Source organism: Ranitomeya imitator, chromosome 3, assembly GCF_032444005.1.
Source record: "Ranitomeya imitator isolate aRanImi1 chromosome 3, aRanImi1.pri, whole genome shotgun sequence".
In the NCBI taxonomy this organism is placed as follows: Eukaryota; Metazoa; Chordata; class Amphibia; order Anura; family Dendrobatidae; genus Ranitomeya; species Ranitomeya imitator.
This window is the reverse complement of record NC_091284.1, coordinates 99,775,585-99,800,456: the sequence shown is the minus strand read 5'-3', so window position 1 is coordinate 99,800,456 and position 24,872 is coordinate 99,775,585. Positions and strand designations below refer to the sequence as shown.

The window sequence follows — 24,872 nt, the reverse complement described above, 5'->3', positions numbered from 1 at the left end:
GTTTGGATGTTGTTCGCCTATTCCTGGGGGCCTCTGACCTGGACGGCCCTCTCTGTGAGTTCATCGTCGAGCTGCTGGGCTACGCCCTGACCCACAACTTTTTTGTCTTGAAGGACAATTTTTATTTGCAGAAGCGTGGCGCAGCCGTGGGCGCGGCCTGTGCGCCCTCGTATGCCAACCTTTTTCTTGGCGCCTGGGAGAGACATTTGGTGACTCTTTACTATGTTCTGCATTAGTACAACTACCTCCATGGACCTGATGTGTAGCCCGAGTTATGTATTTGGATCGCAACTGTATCACCCAAGCAAGAGTATCTTTCTTCCACAAATATTTATGGACTGCATAATCATACAACTGTCAATCTGTAACTTGTTACTGTTTTGATTCAATATGAAATATGATGCATCTTTATGGCGGTCTTGTCTGTTGTTCGCTTCAATTTATATACATTGCGATATTTACCTGCTGATTACATCCTTCTAGTGTGGCTGTGCGCATCGCCCTGTGTCCGGCCGGATCCTGTCTGCTGGTGGGCGTCTCTATGCTGTGCGCACTCCTGTTCCGGGTTCCCCCCAGCGCGTGCGCATTGCATGACGTCTCGCCGGCGGTCTAGGACCTGGCGGCCCCAGCGCGCATGCGCCAACTTATGCCACTATGATTGGCCGTTTATGACGATGTGACAGGGTTCACCGGGTTACTTAAAGGTCCTGGAGGGGGTATATTGCATTCTCCCTTGAGGAAGCGGCCCCACGCTGCCGCAAAACACACGTCGGGATCTTACACCCGACCTCTCTTGTCCCTCATCCTGTTACTGGTAAGCATGGCATAGTTGTATTGTTCACTGCTACATTTTTAATTATGGGTACGCTTAGTGCATTTACATGTATGCACTACTTGCCTTGCTTACCATGGTTCTGGACTCCTTTTAGTCTTTTTCCATAATTATGGGATCAATTTGCATGTGACGGGCCAGCGCTTGTTATTGTTATTTTGGTTGGGGGGCTTGGGAGGGTGGGGATCTGGCTGTCTGCATTGCATTGGTATGTCATGCGTTATAGCGTTATTTATTTGTAATACTTTTCTACTATCTTAAAGATCTAATAAAATTCATGTTTTGACTTTTATGAAGAGTTCTTGCTCCTTCTTCTCCTATTGTTTCCTAAAATATTAACAAACCCACAAAACAATCCTGACAACTATTACAATTAAAGTGGCCCAGTCTGGTCTATGCTAGAAGGGGGATGGTGAGTTAATGGATATATTCTTTTCTACCATCTGATTCAGTATGAATGCTACTCATGCAAGAATTGCCTGTTTGTTAGCCTATTCCCGCATGTGACTAACAGCACCAAAACATGCAGCTGCGGGGACTCGAACATATCTGAGCATGCCAAAGACACTCGGATAACACGATATCCGAGCACGCTCGCTCATCACTAATTCTTAACAATTGTTCTAAGCACATCAAACACTATGTTCTCGGCAGCACATAACCTGTTTAAAAAGAGGAGATGTGCTGCTGAGAGCAATTTTGATAATATTGATAATAGGGAAACAAGATTACCGGCCTCTCGATAGTTTTAGGGTACGTGCCCACAATCAGGAATAGCAGAGTTTTGGACGGAGCGCACTTGCGATGCGTTGTACAGTACAAGCATAGTGGATGGATTCATAGAGATCCCACACCCACTGTGTGTGTGTTCTATTTCCTGCTGCGTATACTCACCCGCGTGCGGGTTTTTACGAGCTGCAGAATGTCAAAGCGCTACTACTTCCTGATCGTGAGAACGTAGCCTTAAAGTGTGGGCAGAAATTGGAGTATTGCGCGAAAATTGGGTAATGTACAATCTCTATGCAGGTGGTGTCCTTTGTCCAAAGCAAATCCTTGATCTGCGCTGTCACCTGCCTGATCATATCCCATTCCGGGGGCGAGACCCACATCTAATAAGACATTCATGGCAAATCCTGTGAATAAGCCATAAATATCTGACATATTCCATTTAAAAGTTTTTGCCATGTAATCTGAGAGAAGCATGATTTAGAGAGACTCGGATTCTAGTGATATGTCACTTACTGGGCTGCTTGGTGCAGTTTTAATAGAATCCTGTTATGTCTGCTGTAGATGGAGCAGTGGTCAAAATGCTGATCTGAGCATAGCCCCGCCCACACCCCTGATTGGCAGCTTCCTGTGTACATCGTCAGTAAACTGCCAATCTGTGGTGGGGGCGGAGTTGCAAAGATAAGCTGGACTGGCTTGCATGTGAGACCTAGTCCTCTAATGATAATCTCCTACTGATAAAACACTGGGTGTATTGAAACTACAGCAAACTGCTGAGCAAGTGACACATTGCTGGAATCAGACTCTCTGCCACTACATTATGTTGCTCTCATGTTAAATAGCAAAAACCTGGCGGCAGGTTCCCTTTAAGCTGAGAAATACAAATAAAGGCTATATTGTTTTAATGGGATATTTTCTCCCTCTGGTCTGCCATTTTGTAGTTTACCTCTCAATGTGTGATGGTTCCTGCAGAGAAGAAGGTGCGACAGCAGGTCATTTAAGGCTTTTTAGATCAGCAGGCAGAGACTGTCAATTTTCAGAAAATCTGAAACAAAAACACACACAAAAAAAAAAACCAGAACAAGCAGACAGATAGGATACTAGAGCTTGATATTCTCTCTCTACTTACTGCCTCATTTTCACAGTGCTTTTGAAGAGCTGGAGGGGGGCATTGTTCACCTTTCTTAGAGATGCATAGTGGTTGCGTCCCTTTTGATGTTTCCCTTAATAAAAAGTCCAATGTGTCTGGAATTGATGATCTATGAAATGATACAAAGATGCAAAGAATAATTACTACATTATTATACTTGTTTTTACTAATCAAGCACAAAAGCCAGCAAGACGATAATTACCAACATTTCCAACATAAAATTCAAAACATTTAAACCTCAACCAGAAATATCCTAAACCAGGGATGTCAAACTCAAATACAGAGGGACCAAATTAAGAGCTTGGACAAAGTCTTCAGATAACCTTAAAATTTATTTAAAAAAATAAAATAAAGAAGTCTACAATTGAAGAAGTTTTTCCTTATCAAATGTTTTTAATATGGAAACAAATTTAAAGGGGTTGTCAAACTAACAAACAACATTTTAATTGATAGATCTTAGAATAAAATGTTAGAATAATATAATGGTATGTATGAGCAGTAAAAAAGCATATGGCTCAATGGCCTAATTTAAATGTGCAATAACAAAGAATAAAAAACCTTAAATAATACAGATAAAGTAAGATTCAAACAAAAGTGCCCCCAAACACAGTATGATACCCTCACACGCACAGTATGATGACTCTTCTATATCCCCCCTTAAATCCCTCAGGCTAAGAATGGTGACCCCATCACAGTAGGATTCTCCAACTAATTCTTACACAGTGCTCCATACAGTATAATGGGCCCCACACAGTGCTCCATACAGTATAATGGGCCCCACACAGTGCTCCATACAGTATAATGGGCCCCACACAGTGCTCCATACAGTATAATGGGCCCCACACCGTGCTCCATACAGGATAATGGACCCCACACAGTGCTCCATACAGGATAATGGACCCCACACAGTGCGCCATACAGTATATGGGCCCCACAGTGCTCCACACAGTATATTGGCCCCACAAAATGCTCCATACAGTATAATCTCTCGAAATAAAAAAAAAAAAAAAACCTCACCTCTGCCGTTCCCGCACTGCCCCCATCATTGCTTTCATCTGTATCTGAATCTAGGATGCAGATATAGTTGAAGGTGTGATGCCGGGGGGAGACCGCCTGGCATCGCAGACTAAGTATACTAGGAGGACCCGCCTAGCATCGCAAGCCAAATATACTCGGAGGACCCATCCACCGACGAAGGACAAATATACTCATACAGTTGCATTTAAAAAGTTGGGCACCCCTGGTCAAAATTACTGTTATTGTGAACAGTAAGGCAAGTCGAAGATTAAAGTATCCTCAAATAGACAGAAAAAAAAAAAAAAAAAAAAAAAAAATTATATATATATATATATATATATATATATATATATATATATATATATATATATATATATATACATATATATATATACACACACACATACATACATACATACATACATACACGGGTAAGTCCATATATATTTGGACAGAGACAACATTTTTCTAATTTTGGTTATAGACATTACCACAATGAATTTTAAACAAAACACTTCAGATGCAGTTGAAGTTCAGACTTTCAGCTTTCATTTGAGGGTATCCACATTAAAATTGGATGAAGGGTTTAGAGGTTTCAGCTCCTTAGCATGCGCCACCCTGCTTTTAAAGGGACCAAAAGTAATTGGACAATTGACTCCAAGGCTATTTCATGGACAGGTGTGGGCAATCCCTTCATTAGGTCATTCCCGAAGATTTCATCCATTATAAGTTCATGCTAAAGACATACAATTCTGCCCATCACCTCTCCAAACAAACCTACTTGAACACCCTCATCACCTCCCTGTCCAATAACCCTAAACGTCTCTGACACGTTCCAGTCCCTACTCAACCCAAGAGAGCAGGCCCCAACCACGGATCTCCGTGCTGACGATCTGGCCAATTACTTCAAAGAAAAAATTGACCACGTTCGACAGGAAATCATCTCCCAATCTCTTCATACCATGCACTGTCCTCCCTCCCCCACTGCATCTAGTTCACTCTCTGACTTTGAAGCAGTTACAGAAGAAGAAGTAAGCAGGCTCCTTGCATCTTCTCGCCCGACCACTTGCACCAGTGACCCCATTCCGTCACATCTCCTCCAGTCCCTTTCCCCGGCTGTCACCTCTCACCTAACAAAAATATTCAACCTTTCCCTCACTTCCGGTATTTTTCCCTCCTCATTTAAGCATGCCATCATACATCCATTACTTAAAAAACCATCCCTCGATCAAAACTGTGCCGCAAATTATAGACCTGTCTCTAATCTTCCCTTCATCTCTAAACTCCTCGAACGCCTGGTCCGCTCCCGTCTTACCCGCTATCTCTCAGATAACTCTCTTCTCAACCCTCTTCAATCTGGCTTCCGCTCTTTACACTCTACTGAAACTGCCCTCACTAAAGTCTCTAATGACCTACTAACAGCTAAATCTAATGGTCACTACTCCATGCTAATTCTCTTGGATCTCTCTGCAGCATTCGACACTGTGGATCATCAGCTCCTCCTCACTATGCTCCTCTCCATCGGCCTCAAGGATACCGTTCTCTCCTGGTTCTCCTCCTATCTCTCTGACCGATCCTTCACTGTATATTTTGCTGGTTCCTCCTCCTCTCACCTTCCCCTTACTGTTGGGGTTCCTCAAGGATCAGTCCTAGGCCCCCTCCTCTTCTCGTTGTATACTGCCCCTATTGGACAATCAGTAGATTTGGTTTCCAGTACCATCTCTATGCTGACGACACCCAATTATACACTTCTTCTCCTGATATCACACCGACCTTTTTAGAAAACACCAGTGATTGTCTTACCACTGTCTCTAACATCATGTCCTCCCTCTATCTGAAACTGAACCTGTCAAAAACTGAACTCCTCGTGTTCTCTCCCTCTACTAACCTACCTTTGCCTGACATTGCCATCTCCGTGTGCGGTTCCACCATTACTCCAAAGCAACATGCCCGCTGCCTTGGGGTCATCCTTGATTCTGACCTTTCATTCACCCCCTACATCCGATCATTGGCTTGCTCTTTTTACCTGCATCTCAAAAACATTTCTAGAATTCGCCCTTTTCTTACTTTCGACTCTGCAAAAACTCTTACTGTTTCTCTTACTCATTCTCGTCTGGACTATTGTAACTCTCTACTAATCGGTCTCCCTCTTGCAAAACTCTCCCCGCTCCAATCTGTCCTGAATGCTGCAGCCAGGATCATATTCCTCACCAACCGTTACACCGATGCCTCTACCCTGTGCCAGTCATTACACTGGCTACCCATCCACTCCAGAATCCAGTACAAAACTACTACCCTTATCCACAAAGCACTCCATGGCTCAGCACCACCCTACATCTCCTCCCTGGTATCAGTCTACCACCCTACCCGTGCCCTCCGCTCCGCTAATGACCTCAGGTTAGCATCCTCAATAATCAGAACCTCCCACTCCCGTCTCCAAGACTTTACACGTGCTGCGCCGATTCTTTGGAATTCACTACCTAGGTTAATACGATTAATCCCCAATCCCCACAGTTTTAAGCGTACCCTAAAAACTCATTCGTTCAGACTGGCCTACCGCCTCAATGCATTAACCTAACGATCCCTGTGTGGCCTATTTATAAAAAAAAAAAAAAAGGTTCCTCGCATCATGTTCTCATACACTTTATGCAGTATTAGCCCTCTGTGTCTGCACTGCTACATACTTAGGCAGGTAACTGGTTCATGCAGCTTTACATGAACACCTGAGCCTTACACTATGGCTGGTCCGAATAACTAAAGCAATTGTTATCATCCACCTCTCGTGTCTCCCCTTTTCCTCATAGTTTGTAAGCTTGCGAGCAGGGCCCTCACTCCTCCTGGTATCTGTATTGAACTATATTTCTGTTATGCTGTAATGTCTATTGTCTGTACAATTCCCGTCTATAATTTGTAAAGCGCTGCGGAATATGTTGGCGCTATATAAATAAAAATTATTATTATTCTCAATTAAGAAGATAAAAGGCCTGGAGTTGATTTGAGGTGTGGTGTTTGCATTTGGAAGGTTTTGCTGTGAAGTAAACATGGAGCTCTCCATGCAGGTGAAACAAGCCATCCTTAAAGGGAACCTGTCACCCCGTTTTTTGAGATTGAGCTATAAATACTGTTAAATAGGGCCTGCGCTGTGTGTTCCTATAGTGTATGTAGTGTACCCCGATTCCCCATGTATGCTGAGAAATAACTTACCAAAGTCGCCGTTTTCGCCTGTCAATCAGGCTGGTCAGGTCGGGAGGGCGTGGTGACATCGCTGGTTCTTCCTCAGCTTTGCAAACTCGGCTTTGGGAAAATGGCCGCCGCGATCTCTAATGCGCACGCGCGGCATCCCGTGGCCATTTTCCTGAAGCCCCGTGCAGCAGAGCACTCGATCTGCGCACGCGCGGCCCCAGGAAGATGGCCGCCCCCACCGACGAAAGGGATGACAGCGCAGATCGCGCGCTGTGTCTTCACCACTACGCCACCAACGTAAAGCTGAGGAAGAACCAGCGATGTCACCACGCCCTCCCGACCTGACCAGCCTGATTGACAGGCGAAAACGGCGACTTTGGTAAGTTATTTCTCAGCATACATGGGGAATCGGGGTACACTACATACACTATAGGAACACACAGCGCAGGCCCTATTTAACAGTATTTATAGCTCAATCTCAAAAAACGGGGTGACAGGTTCCCTTTAAGCTGCGAAAACAGAAAAAACCCATCCGAGAAATTGCTACAATATTAGGAATGGCAAAATCTACAGTTTGGTACATACTGAGAAAGAAAGAAAGCACTGGTGAACTCATCAATGCAAAAAGACCTGGGTGCCCACGGAAGACAGTGGTGGATGATCGCAGAATCCCCTTCACAACAGCCAACCAAGTGAACAACACTCTCCAGGAGGTCGGCGTATCAATATCCAAATCTACCATAAAGAGAAGACTGCATGAAAGGAAATACAGAGGGTTCACTGCACGGTGCAAGCCACTCATAAGCATCAAGAATAAAAAGGCTAAAAAACATCTAAAAAAAGCCAGCACAGTTCTGGAAGAACATTCTATGGACAGATGAAACCAAGATCAACTTCTACCAGAATGATGGAAAGAGAAAAGTATGGCGAAGGCGTGGGTACAGCTCATGATCCAAAGCATACCACATCATCTGTAAGGGTATGTGCACATGATGCAGATTTAGTGCAGAACTGCAGCAGATTTTTCTGCAGCAGAAACGCTGCAGAACTGCACTGTGATTTACAGTACAATGTAAATCAATGTGAAAAAAAAAAAGCTGTGCACATGGTGCAGAAAAATCTGCGCAGAAACACTGCAGATTTCAAAGAAGTGCATGTCACTTCTTTTGTGCAGTTCTGCAGCGTTTCTGCACCCCTCCATAATAGAAATCCATTGGTAAAATCTGCACACACAAAAACGCACAAAAAACGCACCTGCGGATTCTGCCAGGAGATGCAGATTTTATGCAGAAAATTCTGCACCAAATCTGCATCGTGTGCACACAGCCTAAAACACGGCGGAGGCAGTGTGATGGGTTGGGCATGCATGGCTGCTAGTGGCACTGGGTCACTAGTGTTTATTGATGATGTGACACAGGACAGAAGCAGCCGGATGAATTCTGAGGTATTCAGAGCCACACTGTGTGCTCAGATCCAGCCAAATGCAGCCAAACTGATTGGTCGTCGTTTCATACTACAGATGGACAATGACCCAAAACATAAAGCCAAAGCAACCTAGGAGTTTATTAAAGCATCTGTTAGCCAGCATAAGTACATGTGGGGGTTGCTAATAACTGTAAAGCATTCAGCTGAGGTGAAGAAAACTAAATCCCCGAGCACTAAAAAATACTCGGAGGACACCAGAGCATGCTCGGGAAGTCTTGAGTAACGAGTATATTCTATATTCGCTCATCACTATTTAGGATCATTATCCAGTTGTAGAAGCCATCCTCTTTTCCTCCTTTGCATCAAGAATTTCTTGAAATTTAATGGAATCCATTCTTCCTCTGAAATGTTCCCCGTGTCATTTGCTACAATACAACCACAAAGCGTGATTAATGGTTGGCGAGATGTTCTTTTCCTGAAATTCTATGCTCTTTTTTCGACACAAATACCTTTGATCATTCTGGTCAAATAGTATTTTATCCTCATCGGTCTATAGGATTTGTTTACAAAAACGAATCAGATTTATTCAGAGGTTCTTTTTTTGCATATGTATGATGCTGAATTTTATGATGAGGTTGCAGGGGAGGTTTTCTACTGATGACTATTTGTGCATGTGCCTCTAAACAGAAGAAAAATGTACCACAACTCCTGAGTCTGCTAAATCTTTCTGAAGTTTGTTTTGCAGTCAATTGGAGGATCTGATTTGCCTCTCTAGCAATCCTACAAGCAGCTCTCACTGAAATTTTGCTAGGTATTCTAGACCTTATCTTAACCTCCACTATTCCAGTTAACTGCCATTTTTTAATTACATTTCAAACTGAGGAAATGGTAACTTGAAAACGTTTTACTATGTTCTTATAGCCTTCTCCTGCTTTGTGGGTGTGAAGGATGGGGGATTACAATCCTCCTGAAAGCATGTGTTCCTATAACAGGACACCTGGCTCAGCAGGTGGTCCAGCCACACTAGCTAGTATCCAAGCTCCTACAACTCCTCCTGTGAAGCCCAGGCAGCTAGGAATTCAAAAGGAGAATATGGACTTATCGTACGTCCTAGCCACACACCGGTTACATTTTCAAGATCTGTGGAATTGGTCGAGCGCCTTCCAGGGTCTCGATCCCTTCTAGCGCCCTAGGGTGGGGAGATACGTAGAATGGCTAGAAGAAGCCAAGTAGCAAAGCTGTGTTTGGTCTCAACACATAGCAGAGGCCCAGCTGGATTAGATGACGCAAAACCGCCTCATTCGTATCGTCCATTACAGATTTATGACTAATCTTAGGTTTTGGAGTTTTTAAGCTGCTAGATGCAAGAGGAGGGGATTTAGGTCCAGCCCAAGGGAGAAGGGGAGTGACCTCAAGAAGTTATATGCTCATGTAAATCCTATATAGAGGCAAAGCACACGCAGTGAATATATTGTTCGGTGACCAATATTTGCAGCTGAACTAATCCTTAGTTTGACAGGTTCAGTGTCAAAACCATGAAAATCATATCAAGAAGAAATAGCACCAAAGAACCAATTATAAAAGATTAAAGCTTGAAAGAACATATAAAACATGTATAAACACAGGTAGTAGGGTGATGACAATGGTAAGCCAAAGAATGGAACCACAACTCAGACAGGTAAACAGTCAGAGTAGACAGGTTGTGGATAGGTCAAAAGTGCAAGTGCATTGTGCAAATAAACCAGCCCATGGACATAGTGAAAATATTCGTATGTGAGACTCAATGGTACTTAGGTAGTGGTAGAGTCCAACAGGGCTGTGTATAGGGTTAAATAAATGCGCTGAGCAAAAAGTGAAAGCAAAGAGGGTAAATGAGTGCCTGGTGTTACCAAAGGGTTGCGATACCACAGCCCAAACGCACGTTTCGGTGCAGCGCCTTCTTCTGGGAGAGTCACACGAGCATATTTCCCAGGCCATCTACATGCCGCAAAACCCGGACTGACGGCAGGATTTTCCAACCTGTTTACAGCCTCTGAGACACATATGAAGCTATAATTTCAGGCCTAGAGACCGCCTCCAGACTGGGCACTGCGGCCCATATACGGACCAGGAAACGTGTGCATTTGAACTGGGAAAAGGATACGCCAAAAAAAAAAAAAAAAAAATTACTACTCTCCCTAAACCAGCTTCAGAAAATATTTCAGGAATAAATTATTCAACTCCAAAAACTGTGTGAACATGGTCCCATTCAGTGGAACCAAGTCATGGCCACTACCAATCTTCTAGAGGTGTTGGCTCCTGGTCACATTTGAGAACAAGGTACAGGATATAGATTTTAAAAAGACAAAAATGTCACTACCAAATGTACAACAAAATCCACATTTGTCACATGCACATTTGGCAGAGATTCAAAGCAGAACTCGGCACTGCACGGATGTGAAATTTTAGGGCTGAGGATTTATATCCTGCATAACAGGCCAGTTTCTACAAAGACTCTTTATGCGCATCACGTGTAGGTGAGATATGGCACAATGTCAGACAATGCTGCTACTTTAAAAAGCTGCTTTCTGCTCTGAAAGATCGAAAGCACCTGCGTTTTTAGGTGCGGATTTTCAGCGTTTTTTCACCACCCATTACTTTCAATGGGTGGAAATGCTGAAAAAACAGGTTTTTACGTACCGGTAAAAGGATTTTGCAGAGTCCACGACAGCACCCACAACGAGAGAGGGGATCCGCCCACCTTCCGGACAGGAACCTACAGGTTAAAAAGGGGCGGTCCCCCTCGCCCTCCAGTTTGTGTTCCAGAGTACAAGGGTTACCGCCAATGAATCAGTACATGACAATATCATATTAAACAATACTAAATACCACCACCTCTATAGAGTGAACTCTACGGCACACCTTCCAACAGAGTGCAGGAATAAGTAACTAAATACGGGGGGGGGAATGTATGGGTGCTGTCGTGGACTCTGTAAAATCCTATTACCGGTACGTAAAAACCGGTTTTCCTATCGCCACGACAGCACCCACAACGAGAGACTTTCAAAGACTATTTAACTGGGAGGGACTACAGCACTAAGTACTGAACGGCCAAACTGTAAGCTGGAATTAGCAGATAGATCAAGGCGATAGTGCTTATAAAAGGTGGAAGGTGATGACCAAGTTGCCGCCTTACATATCATTTCAATGGGGACATCTGCCTTCTCCGCCCAGGATGATGCCATGGCCCGAGTGGAGTGCGCCCTGATGCCTTCTGGTGGTGTTACTCCCCTGGCAGAATAGGCAAGACATATCGCTTCTCTAATCCATCTAGCGATAGAGTTCTTCGTGACACCAGAACCCTTTTTCCGATTCTGGAAAGAAACAGAGCCCTACTCTGTCTCCAGCTTTGTGTCCTATCCAGGTATTCTAATATCGCCCTCTTTACATCTAGAGTATGATATTTTTTTCTCCTCTTCTGAACCTGGATCTTCATAGAAGGATGGTAAATAAATCTCCTGACTTCTATGAAATTTAGATGCTACTTTTGGTAAATATGCAGGATCAGGCTTTAAGACAATCTTATCCTGGAGAATTATTAGATAGGATCTACTGATAACGCATGTATATCACTGACCCTCCTGGCAGATGTTAATGCTAAGAGTAGAGCTGTTTTTAAGGTTAAATTTTTTATTGAAATAGAGTCTAATGGCTCGAACGGAGGTTCAGTCAACGCCTCAAGTACCAAATTTAAATCCCAAGGGGGTATTCTTACAATATGGATTGGGTTAGAACGCCGACATGCCTTAATAAATCTAGCAACCCATCTATTACCAGCTATATCACTGTTATATAGAGCTCCCAAGGCTGAAACATGAACTCTTAGAGTGTTGACCGCTAAGCCCAATTCCCAGCCTTTCTGAAGGAATTCTAAAATAGCTGAAATCGGAGCCTTATCTCCTAATGGTTGCTGATGAAACAAAAGGAATTTTTTCCAAATTTTCGAGTAGATCTTTGTAGTGACCTCCTTCCTACTTTTCAATAAAGTAGCTATTAAAGCGTTAGAGAACCCCCTCTCCCTCAGAAGCTCCCTCTCAAATTCCAGGCCGTTAAGTGAAGAGTCTCCAAATTTGGATGATGAAATGGACCCTGAGAGAGGAGTTCCGGAACCACTGGCAACACCCAGGGATCGGTCACAGACATTGTCATGAGGAGAGAGAACCAAGGCCTCCTGGGCCAGAAGGGGGCGATTAAGATCACTCTGGCTCTTTCCTCCCGGATCTTCCTGAGAACTATCGGAATCAGACACATTGGGGGAAAGGCATATGCCAGCTGGAAGTCCCAACCGACACGAAGGGAATCCACTATAAATGGTTGGTCTGTTATCTGTAAGGATGCGAACTTCCTGACCTTCCTGTTCCTCCTCGTAGCAAACAGATCTATTGTCGGCAACCCCCACAGATTGACTATCTGATCGAATATTTGTTGGTTTAGGGACCACTCTCCCTGACGAAGGGAATGGCGACTGAGGTAGTCCGCCTCTATATTGAGTTCCCCTCTTATATGTACTGCCGACAGGGATTGTAAGTGTTTCTCGGCCAGGGACAATATCTGTGCTGTAGTGGTCATCAGGGATCGAGACCTTGTCCCCCCCTGATGATTGATGTAGGCTACCACAGTCATATTGTCTGTATCTGTACATGCGTATTCCTCAGGGATGGTAGTAAGGAAAGAAGAGCCTGATAGACTTCTTAGATTCGAGGAATTCTGGGACTCCTGACTCGACCATCGCCCTTGGGTTAGAATGTCTCCCATATGGGCTCCCCAACCGAACGGGCTGGCATCTGTTGTAACTATATTGTTCGGAGTGATGGTCCAGAGAACTCCTTTTGACAAATGTGCTGGATTGAGCCACCATCTCAGATCGTGAAGAGTGGCGGGTGATAATTTGAACTTTCTGATCAGAGCACCGTGAAGATCTTTTTCTGCTCGAAGAACTTCGTACTGAAGTATTCGGGTATGAGCCTGAGCCCATCTTACCGCCGATATACACGCAGTCAAAGATCCTAGTAGAGACATTGCGTCTCTTAAACTTAAGTTTGGAGCTTTTCTTACGGCCGTGATCCTTTGAACGATCTTCCGCTTCTTCTCTTCTGGTAGGAAGGATGACTGGTCTTCTGAGTCTAGAAGAACTCCTAGGAACATTTGACGTCTTGTGGGTTCCAGTTTTGACTTTTCCCAGTTGATTATCCATCCGAGATCCTGTAGGAATGATATTATGGCATTTACCCTAGACGTACACTGGTCAATTGAATTTCCTACTATCAAAAAATCGTCTAGATAGGGCACTACAAGGGTTTCTCTTTCCCTAATATGGGCCATTACTTCAGAAACAACCTTAGTAAAAACTCTAGGTGCCATGGACAGGCCAAAGGGCATTGCCAAAAATTGAAAATGTTTAATCTGATGGTTTACCCATACTGCCATCCTGAGGAATTGCTGGTGATTTCTGTGAACTGGAAGATGGTAGTACGCATCTTTTAGATCCAAGACCGACATGTAGCACCTAGGAAACAAAAGCTTAGTTGTTGACAATGGATTCCATCTTAAAAGCGTGGTACTGAAGATATCTATTCAATTTACGTAAATTTATGATAGTCCTAAAGGACCCATCAGGTTTAGAGATTAAGAATAGCGGAGAATAAAAGCCTGTCTTCTCCTGATGTTTTGGTACTTCTTCAATAACTCGCTTTGTAAGCAATTGTTGAATCTCTAATTCTAAAGGTACCGTCACACATAGCGACGCTGCAGCGATACCGACAACGATCCGGATCGCTGCAGCGTCGCTGTTTGGTCGCTGGAGAGCTGTCACACAGACAGCTCTCCAGCGACCAACGATCCCGAGGTCCCCGGTAACCAGGGTAAACATCGGGTAACTAAGCGCAGGGCCGCGCTTAGTAACCCGATGTTTACCCTGGTTACCATCCTAAAAAGTAAAAAAACAAACGCTACATACTTACCTTCCGCTGTCTGTCCTCGGCGCTCTGCTTCTCTGGTCTGGCTGTGAGCGCCGGGCAGCCAGAAAGCAGAGCGGTGACGTCACCGCTCTGCTTTCCGGCTGACCGACGCTCACAGCCAGAGCAGGAGGAGAGCAGAGCACAGCGCTGGAGGACAGAGAGCGGTAGGTAAGTATGTAGTGTTTGTTTTTTTACTTTTAGGATGGTAACCAGGGTAAACATCGGGTTACTAAGCGCGGCCCTGCGCTTAGTTACCCGATGTTTACCCTGGTTACCAGCAAAGACATCGCTGAATCGGTGTCACACACGCCGATTCAGCGATGTCTACGGGGAGTCCAGCGACGAAATAAAGTTCTGGACTTTCTTCCCCGACCAGCGATCTCCCAGCAGGGGCCTGATCGCTGCTGCCTGTCACACTGGACGATATCGCTAGCGAGGACGCTGCAACGTCATGGATCGCTAGCGATATCGTCTAGTGTGACAGTACCTTAAGGCCTGTTGTTGGGCCGGAGTGTCCAGTGATGTTATCACAAAATGATCTGGGGGAGTTCTCAAAAATTCTAATTTTAATCCGGACTCAACCACCCCCATTATCCAGGCACTAGAAGTAATCTTTTTCCATCTATCTGAGAAGAACTTTAGTCTTCCGCCTACTGGTAGATCTGTTCTATCTGTAGTTACGTCTACGTCTTGAGAAAGATGAAGGGTTCTTATAGTATCCACCTTTCTTCTTATGATCTGATGTTTCCGAATCGCGATTATACCCCTGCTGGTCTGGCTGGAATCTCCTTCTTCCCTCCTCATCTGAAGAGGATGCCGAAGAACTTTCCGAACACTCGCCTTCTTGTACTGAAGGGCTGGAATCGGACACCAACTCCACACTGCTTTTTTCATGCCGTCTGGTTTTAAGGGATGATTTTATTTCTTCCCTAATTACTTCCCTCAGATCCGATACCCGGAGAGGGGCCTCTTCTAACATACGACATATGCATAATTGGCATAACTTTTTAACATAGGTGTCAGGTAGAGGCTCTGTGCATACAGCACACTGCTTATGCTTGGATTTGGAGACCTTTTTCCCCTATAATAAAGCATAGTGTAGAAAATGGCTGTATCAGGCAATGGTTTACATATTACACTCACCACTGCTGAAAAAAATGTAGAGTACCGGTTTTTGAGGGGGTGAGGCGCGACGTGACGCTGGTTTGCCAGGATCCTGCTGCCCACGTTCGCCGCTATGAGACCTGTGCTCTCCTGCCTGTCGGTGTTCAGCGTCTCCTGCTGAAGACATATTGCCGCACACACATCTCACCTGAGCGCTGCTCCTTTTCAAAAGTCCCGCGCTCCTCCTCCCGGTCTCCTCCGGAAGTCGATCGATCACTTCCGGGTCATAAGCGCCGACCTGCTCCCGCAGCGTCGCGCGCGTGTGGACGACCCAGGGCGGCGTGCCTTCCCCTGGGAACGCCACTTCGGCATTCACCCGCTCCTTGCCAGACGAGGGGGGAAGCTGGACACAGGACTTCCCCCGACGCTGCTTCCGGGCCCCCGACTCTGCCGTTCTCACCTGGACACCGCACAGAGGCTTGGCGGACCCGGGTAGGTGAAACGACCTGTAGGCTCCCGCCGTCCGGACAGGAACCCAAACTGGAGGGCGAGGGGGCCGCCCCTTTTTAACCTGTAGGTTCCTGTCCGGAAGGTGGGCGGATCCCCTCTCTCGTTGTGGGTGCTGTCGTGGCGATAGGAAAAAAAACCTCTGAAAGAAGGGAGATGCTCTATCGTTCAAAAAAACATGCAAAGCCCAAAATACGGATGGCAAAAAAAAAAAAAGCTGTGTGCATGAGCTTTCTGAAATCTCAGACTTTGCTTGTATGGTAAAACGCAGCGGAAAATTTTCAGAAAAAAAACGCAGAAAAAAATGCCCTAGTGTCTGCACATTCAGTACTTGCAGCAGTAAAATCTGAGGCAAATACTGATGTACTGGTAGGAATGCAGCATAAAATACAAACTTTTTTAAAAGTATTTTTGCATGTGTTTTTCTGATTACTGGACAAAATCTTCTAAAAAAAATACTGAAAGATTTGACCTGCTTAGATTTAAATCTGCTAGGAAAAACTAAGAAACGAAACTTCAGGGATCTCATTTAGTTTGCTAGTACTAGGAAATCCTACAAGCTTTGTGACAAATCTGCACAAAAAAAAGCGCCAAAAACGCAACGTGTGCACAGATCCTGAAATGCTGGCGTGAATGTACTCTAAGAAGGAGAGTGGTATAAAACACGTTTGCCCATTTGTAGGACACGCCAAAGGAGATCCATCCACATTTCATTGTAATGGGCCCTAATCTCCAGGGCTGTGGAGTCGGTGTTGAGTCGGTGTCATGGAAAGTGAGGAGGAGTCGGAGGTTTGGCTTACCGACTCCACAGCCATGCTAATCTCGTACAGTCTTAATGCATTTATCATGATTGGCGCAAAAGCTGGAAGTGCAAAGCTTTATTTTCCCATGATTGTTGGGGGCCGTAGAGGAGTTAGAACTACAGAATACACACAGTAATATATTATTAGAAAAGCTATACCGCTACGCAGCATTTCCTGTGCGCACTAGATGGAGACCATAAATCACAGCCACGTCTGTGCGGCCTATAATTTTATAGAGCGATATAATATTTCCGCTAACGACACTGAACAATTCCCAGCCCCGTCAGCCATCCACATGAAAGGTCAGGCTACATCCCTTCAGTATCACAGCGAGGAAACAAACACGGACTTATCCGAGATCTGACATTCACTGAAGACCCCATGTTTGTCAAACAGCAGACGGTCACCCGGCTGCAAAAAAAGAAGGGTATACGCTCCATGCGCTATTTAACCTCACGCATGCTGCACTAAAACCGCCTCACTTGTGTCAGAACGGGGGGGATAGCTCAATGTGCTGATTAAAGTCTGTGATAATTAGGAAATTTAAAAAAAATTAAATTAAAAATAAAATCACAACTCACTTATAGGCAATGAAAATCTAGAAGCATAAATTGTACAGTACGTTATGAAGTGTCAAATTACAGAAAAGACAATAATAATGAGAAAAAAAAAAATCTCATTACTCTATATTGGCTCCTGATTTATTGCCCCCAGTGAGAGGGTCTGCAATGCGATTGTATGAACCTGCTGTTAGATTCATGCTGCTCAAACCCTAGGCAGCAGGAATTAGGGCCTTCGCCTCCCGAAAATGATGCATTACAGTCTATGGACCCGTCCTGACCCCGTTTTTAGAGGGATTTCGGATATATGCCCCGACGGGACACAGAAAGCAATGTGAAAGCACCCTTAGGGTATGTGTCCACGATCAGGATGGCCGGCGGTATCGCCGGAGCGGGTTAGCCGCTCTGCGGTAAGCCCCGCCCCCTTTCTGGGACGCGATGATGCCGGATGTGTTCATAGCACACATCCGGCATCATCGCTCCCCACCATAGGGCCCTGTGCTATATCTTGCGGCGACGCAGCGTCGCCGCAAGATATACGGACATGCTGCGATCTGAAAACACGCGCAGCATGTCCGGAGTCGCAGGGCCGCCGCGTGCGTGTTACCACGCATAGTGGAGACGGGATTTCATTAAATCCCCTCCACTATGCTGTAACATCTGGACGCTGCGTGTCTGATGCTGCGTCCCTATGCAGCGTCAAACACGCAGCGTTTACTGCACGTGGACACATACCCTTACTGTTTTCTTTATGGAGACCACCAAACTGGTGTACGGAGACTTTCAGGCCAGACAATGCTTCAGGAAATAGTAAGCAAAGGCAAATTCGTTCATCTTCAAGATAAAGCATTAAGCTACTTACTGGTAGCGGCATTTTTCGGAGGCCCATGACAGCACTACGGGAGAGAGGGGATCCGCCCTTAAGGAACAGGAAACCTACAGATACAAAAGGGCGGCACCTCTCCCATGCATCAGTTGTATTTCAGAGCCTGAGAGGACTACCGCGGTTAGTGGTACACAAACATACATTATATACATTATATACATTTGGAAACCAAAAAATAATCTACTATATTGTAACCAGACACCATATGTGAGATTTACATACTACACTATTTACATATCAGGAAGTGCTACCCCCACGTGAATAGGGAGGGAACTAAGGGTGCTGTCATGGGCCTCCGAAAAATGCCGCTACCAGTAAGTAGCTTAATGCTTTATTCGGACTCCCATGACAGCACTACGAGAGATTTACAGAGATGTAAGCTACCTTAGGGAGGGACTATAGTCTGTAGCACCCTTAACCCAAAGGAGAGATCAGAGGAGGACCCCAAATCCAACCGATAGTGTTTAAAGAAAGTGGAAGGAGATGACCAAGTGGCCGCCTTACATATTTGCTCCACTGACACTCCAGATCTCTCTGCCCAGGATGACGCCATGGCCCGGGTGGAATGTGCCTTTAGATTCTGCGGAGCTGGCCCCCCACCTGCTGTATAAGCTAGAGATATAGTTTCCCTAATCCATTTGGCTAGTGAATATTTTGACACTCTAAATCCTTTCCTTGGACCTTGGAATGAAAGAAACAGTGCTCCATCTTTCTTCCAATTATCAGTAGCTGAGATATACTGAAGGAGAGATCTCCTAACGTCTAACGTATGAAGCTCCTGCTCTTTAGGATTAGAGGGCTTAGGAATAAAGGATGGCAAAACTATCTCCTGTGATCTATGGAAACGTGACGCTACCTTCGGCAGATATGCCGGGTCTGGTCTAAGGACTACTCTGTCTGATAAGATTTCTGTGTATGGAGGAGCTCTGGAAAGCGCCTGGATATCCCCTATCCTGCGAGCTGAGGTTATGGCAATCAGGAAGGCGGTCTTAAGTGTCAACATTTTGATTGAGGCCTCTTGCAGAGGTTCAAAGGGGGGTTTTGTTAGAGAGGACAGAACTAAATTTAAATCCCATGGAACTGTCCTATCCTTATATACCGGTCTAGATCTACTAACTGCCTTCATAAACCTCGCTATCCAATAATTGTTTGCTATATTGCATGAAAACAGGGCACCCAGAGCTGAGACCTGTACTCTAAGGGTACTAGTAGAGAGTTTTAACTCGAAACCCCTCTGTAGGAACTCTAAGATTTGTTGTATTGGTATCCCGTCTTGGATGTCAAATCTTGAACAAGACAAGAACTTCATCCAAGTTCTAGAGTAGATTTTTGTAGTTACTTGCTTTCTACTCTTTAGGAGTGTCTCGACTAAATTTGGAGAGAAGCCTTTCCCCACTAATAGTGACCGTTCAAACTCCACGCCGTTAAATGGAGTGCTGCCACTTGTGGATGGGAGATCGGTCCCTGAGAAAGCAGGTTCGGGATCTCTGGTAGTACCCAGGGAACCGATACAGACATTGTCTTGAGCCAGGCAAACCAGGTTCTTCTGGGCCAAAAGGGGGCGATAAGGATGACTTTCGCTCGATCCTCCCTGATTTTCCTCACCACTAGAGGTATCAGGTTCAGTGGTGGGAAAGCATAGGCCAGTGGAAAATCCCATTTTATCAGAAACGCGTCCACCGCCAAGGGATTTTCCCTGGGATTTAGCGAGCAAAAAAAGTTTTACTTTTCTGTTGTTTCTGGTGGCGAACAGGTCTACCACTGGTTGACCCCATCTGCAGACGATCAGATTGAAAATGTCTTCGTTGAGAGACCACTCTCCTTGCCTTAACATGTTTTGGCTGAGGAAATCTGCTGCCACATTTTCCTTTCCTTTGATGTGGAGAGCCGTCAAAGATAGAAAATTGAGCTCTGCCATCTGGAACAATCGATCCGTGATTTGCATCAATGTCTCGGAACGAGTTCCCCCTTGCCGGTTTATGTAAGCGACTGCAACTCTGTTGTCCGACAGAATTCTGACGTGCTGGCCCTGCAGATATATGAGGAATTTTTTAACAGCCAATTCAACCGCCAACAACTCCCTCTGGTTGGATGAGAATGTTGTGAAGGGTTCCCATTGTCCCTGGACCACCATGTCCCCCATGTAGGCTCCCCACCCTGAAGAGCTGGCATCCGTGGTTATCACCCGGGACACATTTACTATCCAGGGGACCCCTGTTGATAAATTCTTTTTATCTGACCACCACCTAAGGGAATCTAGCGTGGTTGGCTCTAACGTTATTTTCCCATTTAACGCGCCTCCCAAGGCTCTGTCATGGAACAAGACTTCTCTTTGTAGGGATCTGGTGTGGAACTGAGCCCACTTAACTGCTGGAATGCAAGATGTGAGTGACCCAAGTAGGGACATTGCTTGCCTAAGTGTCATGGAAGGTGTATTAATTGCATTTAACACAAATTTGAATTAGATCTATTTTTTCTATGGGGAGGAGACACTTGTGTCACTGAATCCAACATTAGACCCAGGAACTTTTGAATATTTAGGGGCTGTAACTTAGATTTTTCGAAGTTTATGATCCAACCCAGGTGTTCTAGCTTGGCTTTAGTAACCTCCCATTGTGACAGACAGTGATCTATTGAGTTCCCTACAATGAGGAAATCATCCAAGTAAGGAATTATAAGGACGTTTGATTCTCTTAAGTGTGCCATGACTTCAGCGATTATTTTAGTGAACACTCTAGGAGCAGAAGTTATCCCGAAGGGGAGTGCCCTGAACTGAAAATGTTGAATCCTACCCCCCATTAGTACTGCTACCCTTAGGTATCGTTGGAAATCAGCGTGAATGGGTACATGATAGTAGGCATCTTTCAAATCCACTACTACCATAAAACAATTGTTGAAAAGCATTTTTATTGTTGAATTGATGGACTCCATTTTGAAGGTATGTTTCACCAAAAACTTATTGAGACCCTTAAGGTTTATAATGGTCCTATAAGACATATCCGGCTTTTGAATTAGGAAAAGGGGAGAGTAGAACCCTTTCCCTGCCTGAGAATACGGCACTTCAATCAAAACATTTTTGGAGCAAAGAGTCCTCACTTCCTCTTCTAAGGCAAATTGTTCAGTGGGAGATGAGCGCCAGGGTGTTAACTGGAATTTGTCCCGTGGGGTATGGACAAACTCAAGTCTGAGACCATGGGAAACAGTGTCTTTTATCCAAACACTGTTTGTGATTTTTGACCACTCTGCCGAGAAATGCGACAGTCTCCCTCCCACCGGGATTGCCAGTCATTGGTCTTGTTTTTTGTTTTCCGTCGGGTTACGGCGAAACATGAGACCTGTGCCTCTTTTTCGCTTATCATCCCATCTGGAACGATCCCTACCCGGTGAGAAGGTCCGCCTTCCTCCCCGATTGAACCTTCTTTTGTTGAAGGGACGACGATATGGATTGAAAAGGTTAGGAAATTTTTTCTTATCATCTCCTGCCTTCTCCAGGAGTTCGTCCAGGGTAGGTCCGAATAGATACTCGCCCTTACAAGGGATAGCGCAGAGTTTTGTTTTTGCCTGCATATCCCCCGGCCAGCATTTCAACCATAGGGCTCTTCTCGCAGCATTAGAAAGACCTGCTGCCCTAGCCGCCAATTTAACAGAGTCAATTGAGGCATCCGATAAAAAAGCTGCCCCCTCCTGGATTACTGGTAACGCTGCAAGTATGGAATCTCTAGAGGCCCCCTGTTTTAATTGGGTTTCTAACTGGTCCAGCCAGACCATTATTGACCTTGCCGTGCAGGTTGACGCCACCGCAGGTTTTAAGGAGCCGGCTGCCATCTCCCAGGTTCCTTTTAGGAAGGTATCCACTTTCCTATCCAGGGGGTCTTTAAGCGTACCCATATCCTCAAACGGGAGAGAGGATCGCTTTGCCACCTTGGCAATTGCCGCGTCCAGCTTTGGGGCCTTTTCCCAATTACCCACTGCTGGGTCATCAAAGGGATACCGACGCTTCTGCGCAGGTGGTAAGGAGCCTTTCCTCTCCGGTTTTCTCCACTCCCTGTTGATAAGTTCCTGTATCTTTTCATTCAGGGGAAAGACTCTGCGCTTCCTCTGTTCTAGGCCGCTGAACATCATTTGTTCCTTAGATAGCTGAGGCTTGGGTTCTGTTATACCCATTGTGCCTCTGACCGCTTTTATTAATTTGTCTATCCTCTCTATGGGTAAACAAAACCGGGCAGCGTCTTCCCCCGACGAGGAAGATGATGCTGCTGAATCATCCGATTCTTCACTCTTGTCTTTATCCACAGATGAATCAGATGCCCACTGAGTTCTCTGCTTAGAGCCTGACTGTGAAAGATCCTTAATGGATTGCTTGACCTCCCTTCTAACCATTTCCTTCAGACTGGCCACCATAGAAGAGGATTCTTCTGCCACCTACAGGGATAAGTAAGGTAGACTAGAGTAAGATCTACATGCTATATCCCCTCCCTACTTTCCAGGACCTCACCGTCTGCTGGATACAGGGGTCACATAGTTTTTTAGGGTGTGAGTCAGGCAAGGGGACCCCGCAGATGGCACACTCCCTATGCTTCGCCTTACTGACGCTTTTCTTTCCCTGCATAAAACATATGAGGGGAAACTAGTCACTAAGTGAACTTTCTCGAAGATCACTTACCAGAGGCTGCCCACACCCATAGAGATACCGAAGCACGAGGGGGATCTTTTTTGGCTGATGCTCCAGACCCCTGTCTGGAGGAGCTTCTGCGGCCAGATCCATCGCTCCTTTTCTCACGTTCCTTCTCCATAAGCTTCTGGGGTTCTTCATCCAGCAGCAGAGGCTGCTGATCCTGATCAGACTCCATCTGAAGCAGTTTGGAGACCAGGAGCAAGGAACGCGCACCTGGAGCCGATATATAGCCCCTCCTTCGGCCAGCGTAATTGCACCGCTTCCAGTTGCTCCCCTTCCCCCCATGCAGCTGCAGGGGATCAGCCGACACCTGAGGGTGATGAGCGCACATTTTCCAGTGGGCGCCGCCATCTTGGAGCTCCTGCGCATGCGCAGAAGCTCCGTGACCCGGAAGTCACAGCTGGCTCTGCCTTCCGACGTCACCCCCGGCCCACAGCGCTTCCTGTTAGCGCTGTGAACAACGTGGGACGCCGAGACTTGCCACGAGACTCCGGGTGGCGCCCCCTCAATGTCGCCGACCCCTCAGAGCCTCCCCTAAGCCGCTCAAGGGAGGGAAACAGTACACTCACCAAGCGCCGGCTTCGGAGATCGGACACCCCCTGGCGACCGCTCCACGCTGATGAGACACTGCCGTGCAGCCCCCCAGAACCACCGTGTCTCCTTCAGGTACCCCGCACCGGCCGAGGTAGGAGACCCTCTCGCTACCTAATTCGGCCCGGCCGGCCTGGAATCCTAGTATCTTCCGTAGGATCCAGTCCCTTCAGGAACAGGAAACCAACTGATGCATGGGAGAGGTGACGCCCTTTTGTATCTGTAGGTTTCCTGTTCCTTAAGGGCGGATCCCCTCTCTCCCGTAGTGCTGTCATGGGAGTCCGAATAAAGACAGATAATACGGAGCTGAGAGCAGGCAGCGTCTTCTCCAGAATCAACCCAATATGACAGGATGTGAAATTCGCACTACTTAGGGTTTCACAGAACCCTAGACCATATCGGGTCTACATGACAGCTAGATCAAGGTTCTGCGAATTCAGAACTGGCGCTCGAATGCTGGCATCCTGGGATCCTAATTTACAGAATGTTGGCAACACTTCTTATCCCGATTTAGTGGTGTATATTTTAGTTGTGGTGCTGCAGCCAGAATAGATTTTTTGTGCTGTCCTAGAGATTTGTAAATCTAATCCCTAGAAGGCTTCTCCTTCTAGGGTCCTGGATGACAAAGTTGGGAGACTTATGGGCAATGTTCCGTAGGGGGAGGGGTTTGGGATTGCAAACATTAGTTCTCTTAGAGAAGATTTCTTCTTTTTGGTGGGAGATGGGTACAGATACAAAAAAAGGGTTAGACACTGACATACAAGGTAGCTACCTCCTAGAAAGCCAGCTCTCTTCCTCTTGGGGTGGGAGCAGACTTGTATACCTTTTTTCTTGGAAGCTTTGCCTGATCTAGAAGAGTGACCTCAAGGAGAAACACCCAAATACCTCTTACCTAGCCAACCAGTACCCAAGTATACACCAAGGAGAAAAGCCCCGAAAGAGTTATCTACAGATGGGTGTCTTTTTATTTAGAAAACTCCAATTTGGCTATATATCCTCAGTGATGTGGCAAGGCCCATTAGGTTACGTGCAGGCGATCAGTAAACGCTGCTGGCTGGATGCTGCGTGCTTATCCAGCATCCAACCCGCAGCATCTAGAGGTTATAGCATAATGTATGGGATTTTAAGAAATCCCATGCCCACTATGTGGCTCACCCACGGAGACGGACATGCGGCGCGTCTCTGCAGGTCGCAGCATGTCAATTTCTCTTGCTGAGGCATTCATTTGCACAAGAAAAATTTCACCCATAGAATGTGTTGGATGTGGTGAATCCGCATGGTTCACTGAACACATGCGGATTCACCTGCATTCAATAGACGGCAGCGTTTTGGATGCAGCGAACACGTGCTCCGCTGCCGATTCCGGATCATCTGCACATTACCTCAAATAAAGTTGGTATCCTCCATGCCAGCAAGA

At 45.8% G+C, this 24,872-nt stretch overlaps 1 long non-coding RNA gene across 2 annotated transcripts in view; it reads right to left on the bottom strand.

The window, feature by feature from the left end:
* The window catches only part of LOC138672820 (uncharacterized), an 87,037-nt gene that overhangs the window by 35,800 nt on the left and 26,365 nt on the right, over positions 1–24,872 (bottom strand). For both annotated transcript variants that reach the window (XR_011319778.1, XR_011319777.1), the window contains exons 2-3: positions 2,688–2,817; positions 2,505–2,603 (exon numbers count right to left, since the gene is read on the bottom strand). This is a non-coding gene — a long non-coding RNA (uncharacterized lncRNA). The remainder of the gene's footprint in view (positions 1–2,504; positions 2,604–2,687; positions 2,818–24,872) is intronic.